Genomic DNA, 23,005 nt, shown 5'->3' on the forward strand with positions numbered 1-23,005 from the left:
ATGCATACACAGCCCAAATTATTCAGGGTGGTGAAAAAAGAAAGAGATTTTGAACAGCTTCAGAAGGTTATTTCCAACTTGAATGGCATTAAAGCAGCAAATGCTGTTCCGAGTAGCCAACGGAGAAACTGGAGCCAAAAAAAATAAAAATAAAAATCAAACTCTACATATATATAGATAGGATCTGAGCTTGCTGTAAGCAACTGGGAAAGACATCTCATGGGCACAATAAAAATGCCAACCCTGTGTGCAACTGCTGGGGGGAAAAGGTGAATTTTGTACTGGGGATGATTAGGAAAGGGCCAACAAATCTATGCTGGGACCACACTCAGTGTATTATGTTCTGGACATTGCATTTCAAAAGAATATAGAGCTGGGAAAAGGGCAGAAAAGGGCAACCAAAAGTGATTAGAGGACCAAAAAACTCTCCAAAGGGCATGGTTACATTTGGAGCTGAGAAAAAAGGCAAGCAAATGGGGTGGAAGAAACAACAACAATAGAATTATGCAGGATGTGGAGCCAGCAGATAGAGAGACAAAAATTATCCCTCTCTCATAACACAAAAACCCATGGTCAACCAGTGAATCTGTAATTGCTGGACAGACAAAATGAAATACCATGTACACAATGCATAGTTCAACTATGGAGTTTAGTACCACAAGATACGATGGTGGCCATCAACCACAGAGCATGAGACTCTTTAATCTCAGGGTTGTGGGTTCGAGCCCCACATTGGGTGAAAGATTCCTGCATTGCAGGGAGGTTGGACTAGATGATCCTTGTGGTCCCGTCAAGCCTTATGATTCATACTTAACTTAGATGGCTTTAAAAAGAAATTAGAAAACATTGTGAATGATAATGGTATCATTGGATACTAGTCAAGATGACTATATACTACCTCCAGGATCAGAGGGAGTAAGCCTTAGAATACCACTTATTGGGGAACAGCAGGAGAGTGCTATTGTCCTGGTATCCTGCTTTTGGGGCAGAGTTGGAACAGGGTGTTTGAGAAACAGGATGCTGAACTATATGACTGTTTGGTCTGAGCCAGCATGGCTGTTCTTATGTCCTTAGGAGAGTTCAGGGGCCATACTGGGATGCTGCCATTGTTTCAAACAACATATGCAGAAAGTATTGCTGAAGGCTGCATTTTAAAGGCTACAGTACAATCTGATGCAAACATTCCTGGGGGTAAACCCCATTTGAACTCAGCAGAGCTTACTTCAGAGTAGACATTCATAGGCTTGTGATGTAAGTGTTGTACAATGTTAGCCATTACTGGTAAATGAAGAAATGTACAATTTTAGTTGCTTCTGACTACGCAAGTATTTCAGTACACGTTTCTATCAGGGAATGAACGCACTATATGCATGAACTAAGAGCGTAAAAATCTTCACATGCATTGGTTCATGTGAACTGACTATGGAAATATTGATGCCTTTCACCATAGTGTGCCGATTTGCATTAATTAAAGCAACATGACACATAAATAAATAGCAGCTAAACACAGCTGTATTAAAAACTTGTATGTTACTAACTTGGAGCACATGTGTTTAACACAGCACACAATTATAAAATCTTCAGACAATTTAAAGAGGAACTAAGCATCACACAGAGTTATCACAATATGTTCCATACTGGCTATGGAAAGTTATAAGCACCTCATTTTAATCACCCGTGCTTGGAGTCACCAACACTATGAAGCTCAGAAATATTTTTTAAAGAACATAAACATCGCTCAGGGGTGCTGTCAGTTTACATATGCTATTTTTGGAAGGCTAGGCACACCAGAATTTCCGAGTTGGCATTTCACAAAATGCAAAGCACATAACCATTTTGCAGGGGGTTGGACTAGATGACCCTTGGGATCCCTTCCACTTCTACAATTCTATGATTCTAAGCTCACACTGGGCAGATATTGATTTTAGAACACAAAACTGAGGCCACTGTGAGGTGGGTTTACTATATCTAAAATCATATTTTTACAAAATGTAATTAAACAATAATTTAAGATACTGATAAATGCCGACCTAATTCTTTTAGGGTAAGGACCATAGCCTGGTGGTGGAATATCTGCTTTGCGTGCAAAAGTTCCCAGGTCCAGCCCCTGGCTTCTCCAGGTACAGCTTAGAGACCTTATCCAAAATCTCAGAGAGTCACTGCAAGTCATTTTCTACTATAATGAGTTAGATGGTCATGGACCAGTGGTTTGGATAATTTAGTTCCTATGTTCTTAATCTAGTTGGCGTGGAAGATATTTTTAATCAGTTGCTATACAACATTTATCACCCTTTCAGTTGGATGGAGAAGAGGGCCTCTAAACTATCCCTTCCAAAAAAAGCGATAATCAGAGACGTCAGAAAGGAAGGAATCAAGGCATCCACATTTCATCACTATGGAGTTGTCTGGGAGGGGTGCACAGGAGGCAGGAGAAGAAACACCAGTTGCTTAAAACCAGTGCAGTCCAGAACCCATGAGCAGAAAATCTGTTTCTGTGCTGCCCTTCAGAAACAGCACTGTCCTCTGCTTCATGGTTTCATAATACATTCCAATTGCACGTTTTCATAGGTAAATTCTACTTAAAAGATGACTGAAATATTAAGTCAAAACCAGACCTGGTCAGCAGTTGTAGGTACACGTCTTTGGAAATAAGCTTGAGGGAAATCCACAAGACTTACTTTGAAGTAAATACTGATAGAATCACACTGAAAGCTACAGTAAACCCTATAAACCCTACCTCTGTTGCGCTTAGGTTTCACTGTCAACAGGGCCCCAAATCGGACTACTTACAGCGGAGCCTAAAGCATGCTCACCAAATGAATTCAATGAGGCTTACCCTCAGATAAATGGGGTCAGGATTAAAGCATTAGTCTGAATTCAAACCCATTGTTTGTTTTCTTAGTGTTGCAAGAACACTTAAAAACCAAAACAGAATTCCCTCACAGAATTTTAACAGTGCAAAGAAAGCTAGCAGGTGCATCACCTTTTAGAAACCAACAATTTAAATATCTTAAATAAGGATCCTTCTTTTTTATTTTTTACTAGCACAAAACACAAATTGTCCATAAATGTATATACTTCTGATTCAGACTGAAAGTCCCACTGAGTTCATTTATACTTACTGCTAGATTAGTCTGTATAGGGCTGCAGTCCAATTCTCAGTGGGACCCATTTTTTAATATATTTGTTAGTCACCCAATAGCCTAGATCCTCTGGAAAATGTACAATCAAAGTTGAATTGTGCAGACTGTAATGCTAGGCTCCAGTGCTATGCTATGCTAAGTTCCACTGAACCCAGTAAGGCTCACTTTGACATACACAGCAGCCATATAACTTTGAGCAAGCATCACATTTCCCCAAGTCATTTGGAGGAGGAGAATCTGCCACCTTAAATGAAGTAAAGTTTCTAGTGACCAGCCACTGCAGAACTTTCTATCTGCAGACAAAACACGTTTTTTATATTAAAAAAAAATTGCTTGTATCACCAAGGCAGCATATATAAACGCAGTATAAAGCAACATGACACATATGACATCACCCCAACGTCACAGATAAATTTAGAGTAGACTCACTGAGCTGGGAAAAAAAGGCAGAAGTTAGGAAGATATGAATGGAAGAGCATCAAGGCTGCTCGCCACAACTTTCTTCCTAAGGTTCCCTTGGCATGTTTACACCGAAGAAGGGGAAAAAACAAAAGCCGAACAAACAGCCACGCATACACACAGAGACATAAATAAAGGCTGCCCCCAAGCCTCCCGACGCTGCAATCGATCCAGCCACCCAGGCAGGGATTTTGCTAACTTGCTGCAGGTGCAATGCAGACTGAGGATATTGCATGCATCTCAATTACAAGATAGCACGGGTTATTATTTTGGGGCGCGGGTGGCGAAGACAGGAGATAATACCAACTAGGCAGAAACACAGCAAGCATCCAAGCTCTGGCTTTGCAGCAGCAGCAGCAGAGTCTCGCGCGCCCATAGCGCGCGCACGCCGACCCTCTCTCACAAACAAACACATACATACATACATACACGTATCTGCACCCCAAGTCCTACTTAGCAGGCACTTGCTCGCCTCGACGCAGGAAGCCTCCAGTGAGGGGCAGCGCCACAGGCTGCCCTCGTCCAGGGAGCAGGACGCCCCGCCGCAGCCTCCCCCTGGCTGGGGGGCAGCCGGACTGGGGAAGAGCCAAGCGGGCGCCTCCAGCACGACGCTCTCCTCGCTCAGCTCGGCGCGCCAAAACGCAGCCGCCACTGCCTTCCTTACCTGTTGGCCGCCAGCCGCGGTAGCTCTCCTCCCCTCTCCCCGCTGCCTCGGCTCCTTATGAGGCGCTTTTCCTCCGGGCAGCGAGAGAGCGTGTGTGTGCCCGCGCCCGCGCGCCCGCCGTCTCCCTCGCGAGGACACGGAGGCGGCGGAGCAGGGCTGACGACGCGGGCCCCGGAGTCTCCCGCGCCGTGTGGCCGCCGGGTCTCCCGGGGGCGGCGCAGAAGGGGCTGCCGGCTGCGTGGCGGCGGAGGCGGCAGGCGCCGAATGGTCGCTGCTGCTGCTCCGCCAGGTGCTGCGAGGAAACGCCGCGCGCTCGCCGCAGCCTCCTCACCTGGAGATGATGGAATCGTCTGGAGCCGTCTAGGCCGGCGTCCTGCTCGCCTGCTCCTGTGGGAACATATGAGCCAACTCCTAGGGGCCGAGGTCCCTTTGCCCGCCCCCGCCCCAATATTTGAGTTGATGGGCATTCAAATGGGGGGGGGGTGTCACGTGATTATCTGGGACAGGGTGTACCTCCCCCCCTCCAATATTTTATTCAAGTTGGCACCCTTGTGTGGGAAGCAGGGCACAGTAGCAGACCTATACTGGGGGGGGGGCTGAACTGTTATGCCCCCCCTTTTGCAACCAGCAAGGAGGTCTGGGTTAGCCTTTCTTCAATGTGGTTGTTCCATGATAGATCACCACACTTTGCAACTTCTCTGCTGCTGACCCCTGACCATTAGGTCCAATCATGACTGACTCTGGGGTTGCGGCGCTCATCTCGCTTTACTGGCCAAGGGAGCCGGCATACAGCTTCCAAGTCATGAGGCCAGCATGACTAAGCCGCTTCTGGCGGACCAGAGCAGTGCACGGAAACGCCGTTTACCTTCCCGCCGGAGCGGTACCTATTTATCTACTTGCACTGGTGTGCTTTTGAACTGCTAGGTTGGCAGGAGCAGGGACTGAGCAACGGAGCTCACCCCGTCGCGGGGATTCGAACTGCTGACCTTAGGCAACAACAAAAATCCATGTTAGTCATGCGACTCAAATTGGGTCAACGAGACCCATCGTGGACTAAATTTGCTTCTGGGGCCCCTCCAGGATTAGGGGCCCTGAAGCTTAATCTTCGTTTCATAGTAGATCAACCCTAGCAGGCAGGATGTGAGCCCAAGAGTGCTCTGCCCACTTGCAGTTCCCAGCAGACTGGCATTCAGAAGCCTAATGTCCCTGGCAGTGGAGGAAGAACATATAACCATTGTGACTAGTAGCAGTTGAGAGCCTTGTTCTCCATAACCAGTGCAATCCTAATGTCTGTTCAGAAGAAAGGCTTATTAGGTTCAGTGGAGCTAACTCTGGGAAGCAGCACTGGAGAGTAAGGAATCTTGCAGGCCACCTAAAGTCAATCTCTAGGAAGCTGCAGGGAATCTTGGGGTTGCCAACGTGGTGCCTATGGGCACCAAACTGTCCTTGAAATCTTTTGCGTGCACCTACCAAGCCTCTGATTACTTAAACAGACACAAACACTGCCCTCTTGGTCACAGAGTGATTAGCTTTCCCCCCTGACAGTCCAGTCTGGCACCTACCTAAATGTATTTTCAGCATCGGGCAAACTCCATTTTGTTTTCCCCGACATCTTTAAAATATGTAATCTCTCTCTCTCTTTTAAGATGATGTTCATTATACTGTGGTTTTCACACAGTGGTTTAGTTCTATAGAATTTATCCCTTTGGCTTTCTTTATTAATTGATTATTGTAATGCTTTACTCTCTAGTTCTCTGTTTCGGGATGATTGTTTTGTTTTTAGAGTTCTTTTATTTGCAGCTTTATTGATTCCTGCTTCACTGGAATTGTGATGTTTAATCTGTTTTTATTTTTAGGGGAAATTGATTGTTATTGGGGACTGATGAATGGGATGCTTAAATAAATAAATAAACATTTGCCGCAGATATTCTTAAGGCTGCAAAATAGGCTTATGGAATCTGCAATCAAGATGTCTAAATGGAAAACACTTTTATTTACATGCTCGGCAATTCTCGTTAACTGTGATTAGCATTTCACATATCTGCCATCCCAATTTAAAAAGTCTGTACCATGCTTTTAGAAATAAAAATGTAAGCACTCTGACATGAAGAGCCTTGTTAAACAAAATTAAGAAAGCTAAACACTGTTCTAGAAGCTGATTAAAATGTACTACAGAACATTGATAAAAGCTTCTATTTTGTTCTCAGATATCATGGTAATATGGAAAGCAATTGCACAACATTGACAAAACTAGGCCACCTGCCGCGTTGTGGCTTACTTGTACCAAGTTATAAAAAGTACTTGAGGGTCCAAACCAGTACTGAAAATACAACCGTTGAGGGGCTATATATTTATGGTAGAAGCTCCCACCTGCCAACACATGAGACACACTATGAGATATACACCAAGATGCATGGAGTTGCACCTTATGACCACCTCCTTTTCCCAGGGAAGCTCCTGTATTGTAGTAAGCTCCACAACAGGTGGTAAGCCATCCAACAGGTAATGATATCCCTACCCCATATGAATGAACCCAGACCCTGCAATCCTCATCTGAAGCCCTTCTTTGTGTGCGTCCTCCACAAGAGGTATGGAAGGTGGCAACATGAGAGTGGGCCATTTTGTGGTGGCTCCCAGCTTGTGGAATGCTCTCCCCAGGGAGGCTCACCTGGAGCATTCATCATTATGTTCGTTATGTATCTTTAGGCACCAGGCAAAACATTCCTCTTCTCCCAGGCCTTTGGCTAATTGAACAATATCTGGCCTTTTAAACTGGTGGGGGTATTCGTTTTTGTTTGTTACTATGTTATGTATTTGTGTGGTTTAATATTGTAAACTGCCCTGTGATCCTTGGATGAAGGCCAGTATATAAATTTAATTAATTTAATTAATAATACCATAGACAACCCCTGCTGTTGTCTAATCGCTGTCCATGGTGCTAAGACACTGATCAGCAACCCCATATGTCTCTTTCCTTATCGAGATGAGACCATTCAATAAAATACATAAAAATCCTGTTTCTTGGTTGTTGGGATGGTACATAGGGATCTTTTTCCTCGCCTTAACACAATCTGGCTTCAGTTAGCCTCAGGATGGAACTCTTACAAGGTAGAGTGTTTGGTGTTACCAGAACTCAGGACTGTTGCCCCTTGACACTTTTCTCAAACTCTGAGTGGAAGGTAAATGGAGGGGGGAAGCCCCTCAAGATGCCCAAGTTGGATGAAGTGTGGCTGCCATGGTGTATGAGTCAGTCAGGAGTAGGATACTGGGTCTTGCCGGGATATTACTCAACCATCTAACCCAGGGAGGTCCAACTTTTTCATATCGAGTGGGCCGCAAGAGTACTTCAACATGGAACCCACAGGCTGCACACTGCCTCATCACACGTAGGGTGAGCAAGGCCAAAATTTAATGCCCCCTCAGTCTTTGCGCTGCCTTCCCAAAGTCAGCTAAGGGAGGCACTGGGCAGGAGGCTCTGGCAGGGTCCTAAAGCTCTCCCAAATCTGGGAAAGTCCCAATTAGGCTTTGGGAAGGAGACAGGAGGACTTTAGGACCCTGTCAAAACCCAACATGAACTGCATGTTGATTAAATGCCCATTAACAGATGTATGAACTTAAATCCAATTTCTGGACTAAAATTCACAATCATCAAGTATATAATTAAGTACACTAATGATTTGTCACTTCTAAAAATAATGTTTCTCCCGCCATAATTAATTTCAGGAGGTGTTTTTTTTTCCTAGAGGAAGCATATTTGCAAATACGTAGCTCATAATTATCCCTCCCTTCTCCAGGATTAATATAAATATTAGAACATAGTGACTTTAAAGAAATAGAGGATGTTTACTGCCAGTTGCGGGCTGACACAGCCTATGGCAAGTAGGTGACCTTCCAACTTTGGTGCAGCCCTTCTCCACCAGCCATGCTAGGACCGGAGGGGGAACTTCTTCCCTCTAGTCCACTCCCTGGCTGTAGAAGCCAGCCACACTCAGGCCTCAGTTTCAGTTGATGCTCCAGTATTTGCAGGCTAGCATATTCTTTTCAGCCAGTTTTGTTCCAAAACTGCTGTTTTGTGCCAATGACAGCAGAGCATAAGCTCTGCCATTTCAAGATGATCACTTTCAAGCCAGAGCCCTTTCCTGAGATCCTGTGGGCACTTGGAGGTGATGCAGAGAGTATTACAATCCTGTTATTCCTTCCACATTCTGAGCATACTCTAGGACATGGAATTTTTGTGAAGCCTTTAGGTCACAGTTTGGGATGGGCTCGCATCTCTCTCATGAATGGGAGGAAGATGTCCTGCAGTACTCCATGTCCCATAAAGAATGGGGGTTAGCTGCCAAGACTTGCATGTAGCCGCAACCACATTATTTTGGAAATTGCTCTGGTTCCCGAACCCCTGTTATTAATTCCATGTATGCAAGCTGCTGGAGGGCTGGCATAGGCACCACCACCCTCCAGACCCAGACATCAGGGAGCCAATTACATACGATCTCCAGTCCAAGGAATCAGGGTACCCCATTAAAGGGATCCAGGGGGAGGTGCTTCTGCCAGGATGCCCAGACTGCAGCTGATGGGCTATAGATCCTCCCAAAATGGTGATCTAAGGGAGGGCATTTTGCATCAACCCATCTGCTGGTTGATTCTTTGGCAGGGTTCATCAAGATTAAGGATCACCCTATGACATATATCAAACTGGAGCACCCACCGAGATCACCATTCTATACAAATCAATAGCATTTTTGAAACCGTTCTAAGTTGGAGGGCTATTTATAGCCTACTTATGTGCAGTAAAGGCAGGTTTGTTGGACAACCATTTGTAAGCCGATATCCTAAAAAATGAAAACAGAGTGCAATAGCTTTTCTAGCCCTCCAACATGTACTAACCTTTCTTCAAATGTACTAAGGTCATTCTCTGTGCTTAAAAACTTATTGATATCACAAATCAAATCAGAAAGGCTAGTACTGTTCAGAGAGTTCCCGTAAAATAAAAGTACATTTAAGAACAACAATGCCCTGCAAATGCTCTTCAAAACATTTTTTTAAAGTACAGGACTAGCCAAATACGTATAAAAGATATAGATTATTTTGCATTGTTCATTAATATGGACAATTAGCCCATAACATAAGGCCTACTTGAAATGGTACATACAAATCAGACTTAGGGGGACAGATCAAGATTGCAGCTGCTGCCCCTGACTCTAACCTTCATTAGGATTTTTGAATAGATCATACATGGGTACAAGCTGGATCCATGTAGTCTCTTTCCACGCAATGTGTGCCCTACATGTTGTAGGGTACAAATGAGGCACACAGTTTATACAAACATAGGCTTAGCTGGAAGTAGCAATAGGGCAGAAATTCAGTAATAAACCTCACTTGTATGTTTATTAGCATATTAACATGCACCCATTTATCCTGTTTGCTCGGCTTAATCTTAGTTTTGAGGGTTTGGTTTTCAAGGTTAGGTTAGGGCCCAACTACACATTACATTAAATGGTTAGCATGGAGCTTTGTCTGTGCTTGCTTTTGTGTTCTTTAACACAAAGTGTGTGTGTGTGTGTGTGTGTGTGTGTGTTCATCAGCACCACAACACACCAAGAAAAGGCGGTTCAACGCCTCACCAGTACTGAAAAAAATAATGCCCCTTGCCCAGTGCAGCAATTAACCTGGGGGGGGGGGGCTGTTCTTCAATGCAGACTGCACAATGGTTCTCACCTAAGAAGAAAAACCACAATTTAGTAACACCTTTATAGCATAGCATCTCTGATGCACACACATTAGTCATCTCTAATTGCTTTTCATTGTATGGCTGTTTTCAAGATCGTTGAGACTTAGTCACTAGCCACACGAGTCTTAGAAGTCTTATTTATAGCTGTCCAAAAGGCAAACCAGTAGTAGAGATAGAGATGTCCTGGCAGAAAGAGAAGAATGTCCCATCTGTCACAGGACAGCTAAGAGCCTTCGACCAATAACCAGAGGCTAAGAACCAATTCACACTATTTTCAAACAGCAAGTATAGCACTATCAGGACCAAACAAGGCAAGATATATCACTTGGAATCATGACAGTGTTCCTTTTCTTTTTCTTTTTAAACAAGAACGATAATTAATGCACTGAGGGGTAGCCAGCTGGACTACTGCAGGAAGGGAGGTTTGCCTGGTCCTCTTCTGCTGTGGACCTCACAAGAATCCACCTCCCTGAACACGGGGGGCTGCCTTATTTCAAGTCAGATCATTGGCCATCCTGCTCAGCATTACCTACACTGGCTGGCAGCAGCTCTCCTGAATTTCAGAGAAGGGTCTACCGGCACTACCAGTAGATTGAAACTGGGGTGTTTTGCATTCAGAGCTACCACTAAATCACAAATTGCTATAAGCTCCAGTAGGAAAGCTCCCATAGTCACCGAATGTGTGAAGGGAGGGAGCTACCAAATTCTTTTTTCAGATTCAAAGAGGTGACTGGTTTCAGAACAACCCAGCCACAAAGACCTTAATGAAAGAGACAGCAAGGTTTGTCAGCTGGCACATATTCTGGTATCACATATGCCAGCACCTGCCAGCCATGCATTTGGGCCACTTACTAAGGTAAAGGTAAAGGGACCCCTGACCATTAGGTCCAGTCATGACCGACTCTGGGGTTGCAGCGCTTATCTCACTTTATTGGCCGAGGGAGCCGGTGTACAGCTTCCGGGTCATGTGGCCAGCATGACTAAGCCACTTCTGGTGAACCAGAGCAGCACACAGAAACACCGTTTACCTTCCCGCCAGAGTGGTACCTATTTATCTACTTGCACTTTGACATGCTTTCGAACTGCTAGGTTGGCAGGAGCAGGGACTGAGCAATGGGAGCTCACCCCATCACGGGGATTCGAACTGCCGACCTTCTGATCTGCAAGTCCTAGGCTCTGTGGTTTAACCCACAGCACCACCCGCGTCCTTGGGCCACTTACTATCAGAGGTCAAATGATTTCAGTGGAATTCGTTTCTACATAAGCGCATTTAGGATCAAAGCTATAACCTATAAGCTAGGAAAACTCTGTGGAGCCCTTTCTTGGTCATGTGAAAAGGCCATTTGCCTGTAAGGATAATTTGCACACAATGAAACACACACATGATTTAATGCAAGACCCAAAAACCCTCTCCAAGAGAACTGGGTATTCTTTGGTATGAGACAATGCTGCAAAAGCTTGGCAAATTTAAGAAAGAAATGCAAAGTGGCAGGCAATCAATCCAGGATTTATTTTCTTCCTTCCAAATTGTTGTTAACTAAAGCTCCTGAGCTTGGTATCAAGAAAAGAAAATGCTGAAGATTCCCAGGAGCCAAAGACAGACAACTCTACCGATTATTGGATTGTGTGCTATTTATAGAAATCTAACCTTTTTAGCCCCAAATAAAGGCAAGCAAAAAAAGGCAGTGCAGTGTCATACATTTAAGCCTCAAATTATAGTAATTCTGTGCTCTCCTTGCATTTTAATGATCAGAGAGAATCAGCAAAAGCCTTTCAGTGAGTCACTAGCACCACAAACAAGGTGGTGTTGGTGTACTTTAACACAGGCAATTGGCTCCTCAGCTGTTACGACACTACAGTGCATTTCAACAGCATTTTGACAAATGCTGGCTGGCTAAGGACCATAGCTCACTGGTAGAGCTACAGCTTTGCATGCAGGAAGCCCCCCATGTTCAATCCCTGGCATCTCCAGGTACAACCAGATTTTAATATTGTGCATTTTGAAGTGACTGGATACATGAAAACAGACTCCTTTTGGAAATGAAGCATTGCCCAGACCCATTAGGTATTATTCAAAACTTAACTTGCAGAACTTTCTTCAAAACAAAAGAGAATGATACATCCAAACAGTTCCATAAGATAATATGCCACTCCATATGAAATACTCCAAACAGACTCAAAAGCAAAGGTCTGCCTCTCCTGCCTTAAGCTCTTTACCTGGAGAGCTTCATTTATGTCCTCACTCTCATCAAGTCTGAGAATAATGACCCCAGCCACGACCCTTCAGAGATGGCGAAATTTCAGTTCAATACCTCTCATGTGATCTAAGGTTAAACACACATGCGTTAGCTAGCAGAAAACAATAGTTAATTATCAAGGAGTTCAGAGACCATCTCTTGGCTTTAATATAGCCCATGGGAAATCCCCATGTTAAAGCCCTTTCAGAAATACACAAGCATTCACAATTTCTGTGTGAATTAAACCAATTATACTTAACACAACTGAAATCCTAGACAGCTGCTGCCAGTGTAGACAATACAGAGCTGTTGGACGTGTTTCAAGCACCTTGTCCATCTCCAATGAGATATTTATGCAGCAGTAAAAGAAGCCCTCGGCCTTTTTTTAGTTAGACACAAATATGGGAAAATTCCTCATCACACATTTTTCTTTTCTAATTATGCTTAGATGATAAAAAAGGAGAGAAATCAATAGTTTTTAAATCTCCTGTCACTTTTGTCAAGGAAGTGACAGATCAAATAATCAATTCTAGGGGGAAATGGATTTCTTTTTAGCGTCTCTGAAAATAACAATGCTTAGCACTTAACTGAGCTAGTCTGTGAGTGGGTGTCATATTTTTTACCCTCTTATTCTATGTCGTTCCTCTTAAAAAGGGGGTGGTGGTAATTCTTCCACTGCAGATATTTTGCTCAGAAAAGGTCTTGGTTCATTCTCCCAATGGGAATCTAATTTGTGCACCAACCCATATTTTTTTTTTAAAAAAAAATATTGTTCAAACCATCCCCTTTCCCCTAGAATGGTGGACCATGTTTATTGAGTAGAGATTTACTTCTTTAATTTTCTGAAATATTCCTTCTTTATGGACGGTGGGTCTTGTTCTGTTAGAAGGAATAAGACATTGCCCCACCAACCTCAATGTGCTTTCAACCACCCTTCCATCTCACAAGTTGGCCTTGACTGCTGGCTCCGTCCTCCTTAATCTTAGTGTTGATTCTGTAGAAAGTTCGCAGAGAGAAAGACAGGGTAAAAATGAGAATGTGTTGGTTCTGCCTGTTATTCACTCTAGCTCCACCTGTCATTGGCCTCCCCGCCTCCTGCCCTACCAATAGACACCAGCCAACACAGGTGACTGCAGATCAGCCATACACAGAAACAAATGAACCATGAGAATATTCCAACAGCACTTTTAATAAGAAAAATGCTTTTACAAATTAACTGTTCCACTTTGCAATACCCACATGAGGCACAAACTGCCCCTTGCTTTTAAATGTAATTAATTGTAAACTTAGACCTTGTTAATTCCAATGGGACTTTGTCATGTTTCCCTTACTTCATGGGGGTTCTATCTAGCATAATAACAAACACAAGAGACACAATTGCACAGAGGTCTTGCTACTTATAAGGGATCCTCTGTTTCAGCGGATGAAGTATTAAAATAAAATGCTAAAGTCGCATACGTAGGCATCGAAGTCCATGCATAGCTCTAGTTTGGAGAATCTTTGCAGTAAGCATCCCACTGGGAAGGTGGAAATAAAAGCCAGTGTAATTAAAATTGTAAATTTCATAAAAATCTGTTTGCAATGAACAATAAAGGAACCCTCCCAGGATAGCCAGTTTTATTAATGATTTAGAAATATCAACACAATTTGGTTAGAATGGTTAGTTCAGCCAGCCACACCTACTATGTTCTAAAAAGGAGTTCTACATTTAAACACACAAGATCAACATCTATCAAACAGAAGGAGACCGTCTAGGTGAACATATTCAGAGAGGAAAATAATGTGATATATCACAAGAATGCTGTTCTGGTTACAAAATTCATTTATTGTTTTCAGTTCAAACCTTCCCACCCTGCCATCAAAAAAGCCCCAAGCCTGTAGCCCTTTAAAATAAATAATAATAATAATAATAATAATAATAATAATAATAATAATAATAATTTCATGAATTGGCTTAGAAGAAGCTTAAGTTGGGTCTTTTATTCACTCATTCTTGATCTTCAAAATAAACAGGCTTTTTTTTAAACCCTATTCTACTTCCATTTATAATTTGTGATTCCTTATTTAATTGTCCCCAACAGCTGACACTAACAGTGTTAAAGCTAAGAACTTGCCAGATCACTTCAACACCTGATATTTCTGTTTATCTAAAACATGTTAACAAGCAGCAACCTAGAAACTCCAGCATTGGTTCATGGTCCACATAATTGCTTAAAGTCTAAAAGTAAATGGCGTTCTTTCTTTAGATTTAACAATCAGTACATTTGAGACTCCCCCACAATGTTCTGTTTCCCCCATTAATTAAACATTGTTATTTCAATGTTTTCAAGCACTGTACACGAAACAGCTAATTAATTCAACTCAATGCTTATCTCTATCATGCAGTTGGTAAGGAACTTCCAGCACTCAGCAGGTCTCCTACAATAGACATCCAACAAAAATGGCGGGCACAAACAACCTGAAAATGCTTTTTGAGCCAACTTATGTGACAGACATATAGAGCCTCTGCATACATTGAAGGAATGCACTTGGAGATGTGTTTTTATGAGTGCACAGATGGGGAACCTGAGGTCTTCCAGATGCTGTTAGATAATCTATCACCTAGTTCCTATCATCATTTACCATTGATCATGCTGGCTGGAGCTAATGGAAGTTGAAGTCTTAACAACCTGTCCTAGGAGATGAGGTGTCCTATGCATGCATCAGGACTCCCATGCCCATATCAGTTGCTAAATGGGAATGCAAATTTATGATCACTCTGTGGAGGGTTACTGTAGTTTTCCGTCTATAGGATGCCCCCATGCATAAGACATCCCCTATTTTGGGGGGCTCAAAATTAAGAAAATGGGGAGGATTGCCCAAAGTTGTTGAGCTTTTTTGGGGGGAGGATTTGGATTTCCCAGAGTTGCTGAGCTTCTTTGGGGGGGGGGGTGCGGAAAATCGCTCACCCGCCACTGACAACTGCATGCGTAGCCGAAACACACACCCGCAAAATGGCCACCCTATTGACGCAGCAGCAGCCAATTGCCTGCAGCCCTTCTCACAGCCACCAATCACCCACACTATTGCTGCTGAGAATCTCCTGCTCATGGCTGAGACCAATCGCCCAACCCCCCTCTACTACCCATGTATAAGAAGAGGGCTAATTTTGAAGCTAATTCTTTAATAAAAAACCCTCGTCTTATAGACGGAAAAGTACGGTAATTAGTTATTTCTTTCAACAATTTCTGGCAACTACTTTGTGATTGGCAAGGTAATATTCCAAGACAAACTGAGGAATTTATCTCTGAGACTAAGCCGCCTCAAGATCCCTTCAGTTGAGAATTTGCCTTCTGTATTTCTCTGCTTCTGGGAATTTACTATGCAAGGTTCCAGTTGTTGTTGAATGTCTATATCTTCCACCTAAGGGACCCAATAACCATATGATGATATTTGTCAATGTCTCACTTGTTCTTCAAGTCCTGAGATGATGATGAGTTGAGAAATATGAGCAGGTGTGATACCACCAACCTCAAGACATTTATTTATACAATTGTACCCCACAGGCTGGAAAGGAGTAAACCAGAATCCAAGGCACTGCGCACAGCATTCTGCATGCTCCCAGGGACTTTCCACCTTCCTAGCCAGCAGCAAAAAGTGGGGACTCTCCAAAGTACATTGTAAGCACGGATGGTCCTCCTCCTCCCTATTGCTTTTGGAGGATGGATGCAATGACAAAACCTAAGAGGTGCAATGATCCAGGGTCATGGGGAAAGACCCTTTAGTGTTTCTGTAGCAGAGTCCCAGCAAGGTCGTTGTCTCCAGCATCTTAAAACTGCCCAATCAACATGAAAGGGAAGAGTTTCAACCACAGGGAAGCCTTCTCACCTTTTGTGCTGATTGGAAGTGAAAGTGCTGAAAGGAAGTGATTCAGCCACTGAGGATTGGCTCTGGAGAAGGTGTGTGAGAAGAACAGCAAGGAGGAGTTCTGCATGTTCTTTGTCGCAGCATAGAGAAAGTAACCCAGTCCTCATGGTAAGCTGCTGCTTACTTATAGGTTCAATTTGTAGCAACAGCCATCATTTGAAATACTGATCAGCGCATGACAACCAGCATGCATTGATACTCCTAATGCTGAGGCAGCATTTCACTCTAGAGAGACTAGACATTAACAGTGCAATCCTATGCACACCTATTCAGAAATAAACCTCACTGAGTTCAATAAGACTTACTTCCAGGAAAGCATTTTAGGATTGCAACCTAGGTTTTTTTTTTCTAGTTTCCCCAGCTCTGCTGAAACAGCAGTTGGTACTGTCTGAATCATCATCGTAATCTAATCTTCACAAACCACCTGAAGTTTATAGTATACTGTTATTTTTAGTTGTAGTTTTGAAATGGCTCCATTGCTTACTTTCAGTGTAATAAGGAGGAACATATAAGAAATGACAAGCCCTAGAGAGCATGTTTATTTCTCACTCAAAATAATCTCTCCGCAAAGGTGAAATTAATACAGCAAGCTCAGATTGGGCAAAAACATCACTTGATTCCATATGAGATAAAGTATTTCATCTTTCATTGACATTTGAATTATTTCCCCTGCAACGTTGTCAGCATTCAACAGGGAGTAGGCATCACTGAAAACAATGGTGCTTAGATCTAAGCAAACATGTTGGAAACCACTTACTGGAAACTACAGGAGGGGAGAGTATTCAAGGGCCCAAATCCTGCTTGTAGGATTCCCAACAGGTGTCTGGTTCGCCACTGTGATAACAGAGTGCTGGACTAGATGGGCCACTAGCCTGATCCAGCAGATAATAATAAATACGAATACTAATACTAATACTAATACTAATACTAATACTAATAATTTATTTATTTATACCTCGCCCATCTGGTTGGGTTTCCCCAGTCACTCTGGGTGGCTCCTAACAGAATATTAAAAACACAGTAAAACATCAAACATTAAAAACTTCCCTAAACAGGGCTGCCTTCAGATGTCTTCTAAAAGTCAGATAGTTGTTTATTTCCTTGACATCTGATGGGAAGGCCTTCCACAGGGTGGGTGCCACTACCGAGAAGGCCCTCTGCCTGGTTCCCTGTAACCTCATTTCTTGCAGTAAGGGAACCGCCAGAAGGCCCTTGGCGCTGGACCTTAGTGTCTGGGCTAAATGATGGGGGTGGAGACACTCCTTCAGGTATACTGGGCCAAGGCCGTTTAAGGCTTTAAAGGTCAGCACCAACACTTTGAATTGTGCTTGGAAAGGTACTGGGAGCCAATGTAGGTCTTTCTGACCGGTGTTATATGGTCTCCTATATATTCATATAGGACTGCACAGTTAATTTATTTTGAATTCTAGCCTGCCTTTCAGTTGAATGATCCTCAAAGTTATCTTCACAACAGACTGTGTATTGTTTTAGAGGGCCTTAGTCGACAGGCTAATCAAGAGGACAAACTACACTTGGTTTTGAGTCAGCAGTCCTAGGTCAAATGGCACTTTGCAGAGAGTGGGAAGGGACGTAACTCAGTGGTAAATAATTTGCTTTGCATGCAGAAGGTTCCGAGGTCCCTTCCAACTCTACGATCAAGTCATTCTATGATTCTATGTTCAGTCCCTAGCATCTCCAGTTGGGGCTGGAAGAGAACCTTGTCTGAAATCTTGGAAAGCTGCTGCCCATCAATGTTGACATTACTGTGACAGATGGACCAATGGTCCAAGGTCCCAGAGCACTTAAGAGCAGCCCTGTGGGATCGTACCAAAAGCCTATCCAGTCCAGCATTGTTGTTCACACATGGGTCAACCATATGGCAATGGGAAGCATTCCTTCTGGCAGGGAGGAGGGAAGTAAGCTCCCTGCAGCTGCTCCTTCTTTGACCAAGAGCTAGAGTCAAATGGTTCTCTCCTTGCCATTGATGTCTCCTTGGGAGGAAGCAGGTGCAATCTCCCAGTGGCCCTTACTTCTCTTGCCAACAGATGGGACCAGAATGTGCTTCCCAGTGGCTAAGTATTTTTTAATGGCAACAAGAGGGGCAGTTCCCCCCCACCTTCATTGATAATTTCTTTTCTTTTTGTAACAAGTAAGCCAAGAAGATAAAGCAAGTCAGCACACTGTGGATATATTTAACTAATTAGGCTTGTGCAGTAAGAGACAGCCAACGCAGAGACATAAACAGTCCCTCCAACAATGTTGGCTGGGACTCAGCTTAGATTCAGTAAGAATTCAAACAGTGCCAGGGAAAACAGCATTTATATAATCATACTCCCATGCCACAATCACATTGCATATTCCTAAAAAGCAAGTGTCATAATGTTGGCAGGCCACCATAGGAAAGCAGAATAGGAGCAGGATGATTCTGCAGTTGAAGTGGAATATACTTTTGCCAGCGCAATTATAATATTTTTAACATGGGGGAAGAACCTGAGGTTGCAAAACTGAATTTAAATTAGAACTTTAATGACTCTGATTCCGCACATTAAAAGTTAATATTGTAACCTGCTATAAATAAAATAAAAAGGAAATTAGAGGTTGAAGTGCAGGTTTTTTTTAAAAAAAAAAAAGAATAAAAATACCTGAGCTAAGATCATCAATGTTCAGTTCCACAGTAGTTACAAAAGCAGGCTTTAGATCTCCTCAAACATCTTCCACACCAGGGCTGAGGAACATTTTTCACTTGAACAGCCACATCCCCTTACAGTGGTACCTCGGGTTACATACGCTTCAGGTTACATACGCTTCAGGTTACAGACTCCGCTAACCCAGATATAGTGCTTCAGGTTAAGAACTTTGCTTCAGAATAAGAACAGAAATCATGCTCCGGCGGCGCGGCGGCAGCGGGAGGCCCCATTAGCTAAAGTGGTGCTTCAGGTTAAGAACAGTTTCAGGTTAAGAACGGACCTCCGGAATGAATTAAGTACTTAACCTGAGGTCCCACTGTACTAGAAACATTCCAAGGGCCACATGTGAGTGGTGGGCAGGGAAAGAGAAAAAATAGATGGAGCAATGCATGCAAAGTTTGCTTTTTTTACAGTTAGTTAGTTTCCACATTCACTTGCACATACCTTCCATTCAGGCAAGTAAGCATTCAAGGACATCTTCCAGCGAAGCAAAAACATTCAAGGAGGACACTGAGCAGGGGCAGTGAAGAGCATGGCCTTAAGAAAGGTTGTGTAGCTGGGGATAGTACCAAGGGCCAGGTAAAGAGTTCTGGAGGGCTGCATTCAGTCCCCCAACCCTGCTCTTCAGAATATTAGAAATTACATTTTGGGGAATTAAAACTAAGCATCCAACAGAATGGCAATATTCATCCTTACTTCCCTTGTGATTGCTTTGGAGTAAAAATAATAAGAAGTTAGGCTGAATAAATTCTTACCTCTCACAAAGAGCTGGGTGTTTTTTTTATTATTATTCCAAACAGTCACTGCTGCAGTTCACCACAAGCCACCTAGTATTGTAGTCAATAAACTCTCACACAGTAGCTCTTATTCTTTTATGCAAAAATGTAGATGACAAATCTTTTTTCTAGGTAGCCTAGAGTGACTAGTCCTTTCTTATCATAATGTTGTCATAGTGACAGTGACATCAAGGAGCATAGCAATTTGGCTAAAAATAAGTAAATAAAATTGTTGATTCCAAAAAGGAATGCTACACAATGTTCCTTCAGTGTTTAGACATTTCTGCATTGCTCCTCACATCTTTGTTCAGATACTACAATTATTAGTGAACCTTTTAAAGTTTTTTGTTAAAATGAAAAATAAGAACATAAGAAGGCTGCTGGGTAACACCAAGGCTGCATTCACTTTATTCCATTTCCTCTGTGTTTCCTGACCAGCTCACTTCCACAATTTATGTGATCTTTAACACAATGTAAGATTGAGTGGAATCTAGTGGAAGTTTAACACTCATTTCCGTGTCAATTGCTTCCAGGGAAAAACAACAAAACAATTTGCAACCGTGATATGCTGGGAAATCATGGGAGTTTTGCCGCAAAATTTTCCCACCATTTTCGTGGCTCACGCCATGTGATGAAATGTGGGGTGTTATTGCATCATAGAGTTCTTTCCTGCCGTTTTCATGGGTAAATCATGGGGGGACAGAAGCATGGATGTGCATAGAGGGTGGTGACATGTGTCCAGTGACATCTGCTGTCATCTCACACCACATTCACTGGTGTGAATAAAATTTAGTATGGCATGGCAGTGCATTACTATCAAGCTGCAGTTCCATAATGCCAGCAGATCATGCAATGGAAAAGTAGCGTTACTGGTTCAGGGGCACTAGCATTATAGATAAGAAAACTAACATCTGAATGAACCCCAAGTGCCCATCTCATCCAACCTTCTGCTTCTCATAGTAGCCAGCTAGATAGTTCTAGGAAACCCACAACCAAAGCATGCTTTTGCTCCCCAGTAATTGATATTCAGGGTTTTTTAAAAAATAAAAAGTTGCCAAAATTTAATTGTTAGATACCTGAAATCTAAAAACTTGCTCTAAGAAGTGTCCAACGTAGTATCCCTTTAAAGAATGTTCAAAGCACATTTCGCTGGTCAAAGAATTCTCCGCACTAATGTTTGTTAAGAATTGCTGGGAATTATAACTCTGTGAGGGGTAAACTGCAGTGACTGGAATTCTTTGAAGGAAATAATGTGCTTTGAATGTGCTTTGAAGGGTATGGTGTGTGCACAGCCTTAATCTATTGTACGAAGACTTCATACAATTGCGTCTGCATAGTGTCATCCAGCAGAATTTCCCCAAGTATTTCACGACCTAGTTATGCCTAGGCCTTCTGCAGAGAATCCTGATGGTGCAGCAACTTGTGCAGACATGTTTGCTAAAACACGTTGCCGATGAAATCTCTCACATTCATTCACACTTAAAATTCCTGTTTGGCGACAGGGTCTGTACCAAGGCCTTGTCTCATTGCTAGGATTAGTTTCAGTTATTGCTGTCTGATGATGCGGATCAGACATTTGGCATGGTCTGTAAAAGAGCCACGTGGTTTTTTTGATCCTTGATTCTTATGGCTGGCCAGCTCAAGTTTTCATTGATTATATGGTCCCATTTCAATCTGGCTTCAGACCCGATTTTTGTACAAAGCTTTCTTGGCTATGCTGGTGAATAACACTAAATGGGAGATATTGGAAGTGTGTCCCTTTTGAATTTCCTCCGTTTCTCAACAGCCTTCAAGTACCATCAGCCATGAAATCCTCCTGAATTGCTGGGAAGAACTGGAAAGGAGGTGCATTGCCTTGCAGAGATTCTTCTCTTATGTGTCAGGGAAGTTTGAGGAAGCAGTGCAAGGACGTATCTCGCTTGAGCCTGTGGGAATCGTCGAGTGCTGCAGGATCTGAGCCCTGCTCACATATAGGAATGCTGCTTCTTATACATCCCTTGTAGAGATGTAGCATCTCTGGGAATTTTGAACCCACAGAGAAAGGGAAAGGGAGATCTGCTTTGTGTACCTTATAGCCATTTAGGTGTGGTGGAAAATGCTGCCTACAGATTGATCAGCTTATGTATGTCAAATGGGGGTGCCAGCTTATCTTTTATCCAAGGCAATGAAATGTCTTGGACTCATATTTTGTGTGTGTGGTGCGTTGTGTGTGGTGTGGGTGTGGGAGGGAGAGAGAGAGAGAGAGAGAACAACAATAATGGTCACATGGCACTTGCAAAATACAAACCATATATATACAGCAAATAAAAATAGCTCACCATGAGTGACTGCTCTTCCCTGTAGTCCTAATCACATTGCCTTTCCTAAGCAGCAAAAGTTAATAGGCATGTTGGCAATGCAGAAGTATATTTGCAATGGCACAAGAAAAATATTATTCAGTGGATGTGATTTTAAGAGGTTTTCAAAGGCATAATTGACTGTGTGTTTCTTGCATCTCACTGGCAGATGATCAGAATTGTAACACAGGGATAGGGAAACCTGTGGCCATTCGTATGCTCCCAATTCCCATCAGCTCCAGCCAGAATGGTCCATGCCACTGGGAGACTTACTACACTTCTGCGTTGCTTGATCTGGAGTATGAAAGGAGAACGAGAACTAACCATGTCTTGTTGAAACTAGCAGAAGTACCTCTAGCAGTCTTCTGCAAAGTCATCTAAAAGAATCCTGGGTCTATAAAAAAGCTAAAGTTGGGAGGAGAAAATCTTTATGAGCGTATTCTCTTTCTGAGCCAGAGAGCTGTTCAGGGATAAACAACACAGAGCTTCTTGTCGGTTGCTAGATAATTCCATAGAAAGTCTTTTGTATTAAAGTACCAGTTGAAGTTGTTTCCCAATTTAAATCAAATTTCACCTTTTCTCAAAGTCCTATTCAGTACCTTCATTTCCATATTTGCAATTTGTCATCCAGCTCAAGAACCAAGCCCAATTTAAGAGCCTCCCGAGCAAGTGGCAAATACAGCTATATTCAGAGGCATCAATAGTAGTACAGCTGAATCAGTGTACTCTAAAATATTCTGTTTTGAACAGCTATCGATCTTAAGAGGAGCCTCTGCAATATGATCAACATCTGTGCTGTGATTCTGTCTTCTGGATAAAACTGCAGAGCATGATTTATAGAATACCACTAAATAATTCTTGCATCAAGCTAATAAAAAGAATTGGAGAGAGACCAGAAGTGCAAGTAGGTAATTTTTCAAGGGAATAGACTAATTATTGTACTTGGTATTTCTTGCTGAAGGAATAATATATTACTGGCAATACCTTTTTCTTCTTTCTGTCACCATTATTTTCACTGTACATAATATGGTAGTTAGTAATGGATGCCTATTATTCACTTACCTAC

At 42.8% G+C, this 23,005-nt stretch overlaps 1 protein-coding gene across 5 annotated transcripts in view; it reads right to left on the minus strand.

The window, feature by feature from the left end:
- Positions 1-19,707, minus strand: part of DGKB (diacylglycerol kinase beta) — a 253,677-nt gene extending 233,970 nt beyond the window's left edge. For 2 of the 5 annotated variants that reach the window (XM_080974722.1, XM_080974723.1), the window contains exon 1: positions 4,267-4,460. The gene's annotated coding sequence lies outside the window, so the exon portion shown is untranslated. Of the gene's footprint in view, positions 1-4,031; positions 4,229-4,266; positions 4,461-4,597; positions 4,676-19,582 lie in introns of those variants that run through there. The other 3 variants (XM_080974724.1, XM_080974726.1, XM_080974725.1) reach the window with 3 other exon arrangements.
- Between the last annotated feature and the right edge of the window lie 3,298 nt (positions 19,708-23,005).

Source organism: Podarcis pityusensis (assembly GCF_964106645.2).
Source record: "Podarcis pityusensis genome assembly, chromosome: 12".
NCBI classification, from domain to species: Eukaryota; Metazoa; Chordata; class Lepidosauria; order Squamata; family Lacertidae; genus Podarcis; species Podarcis pityusensis.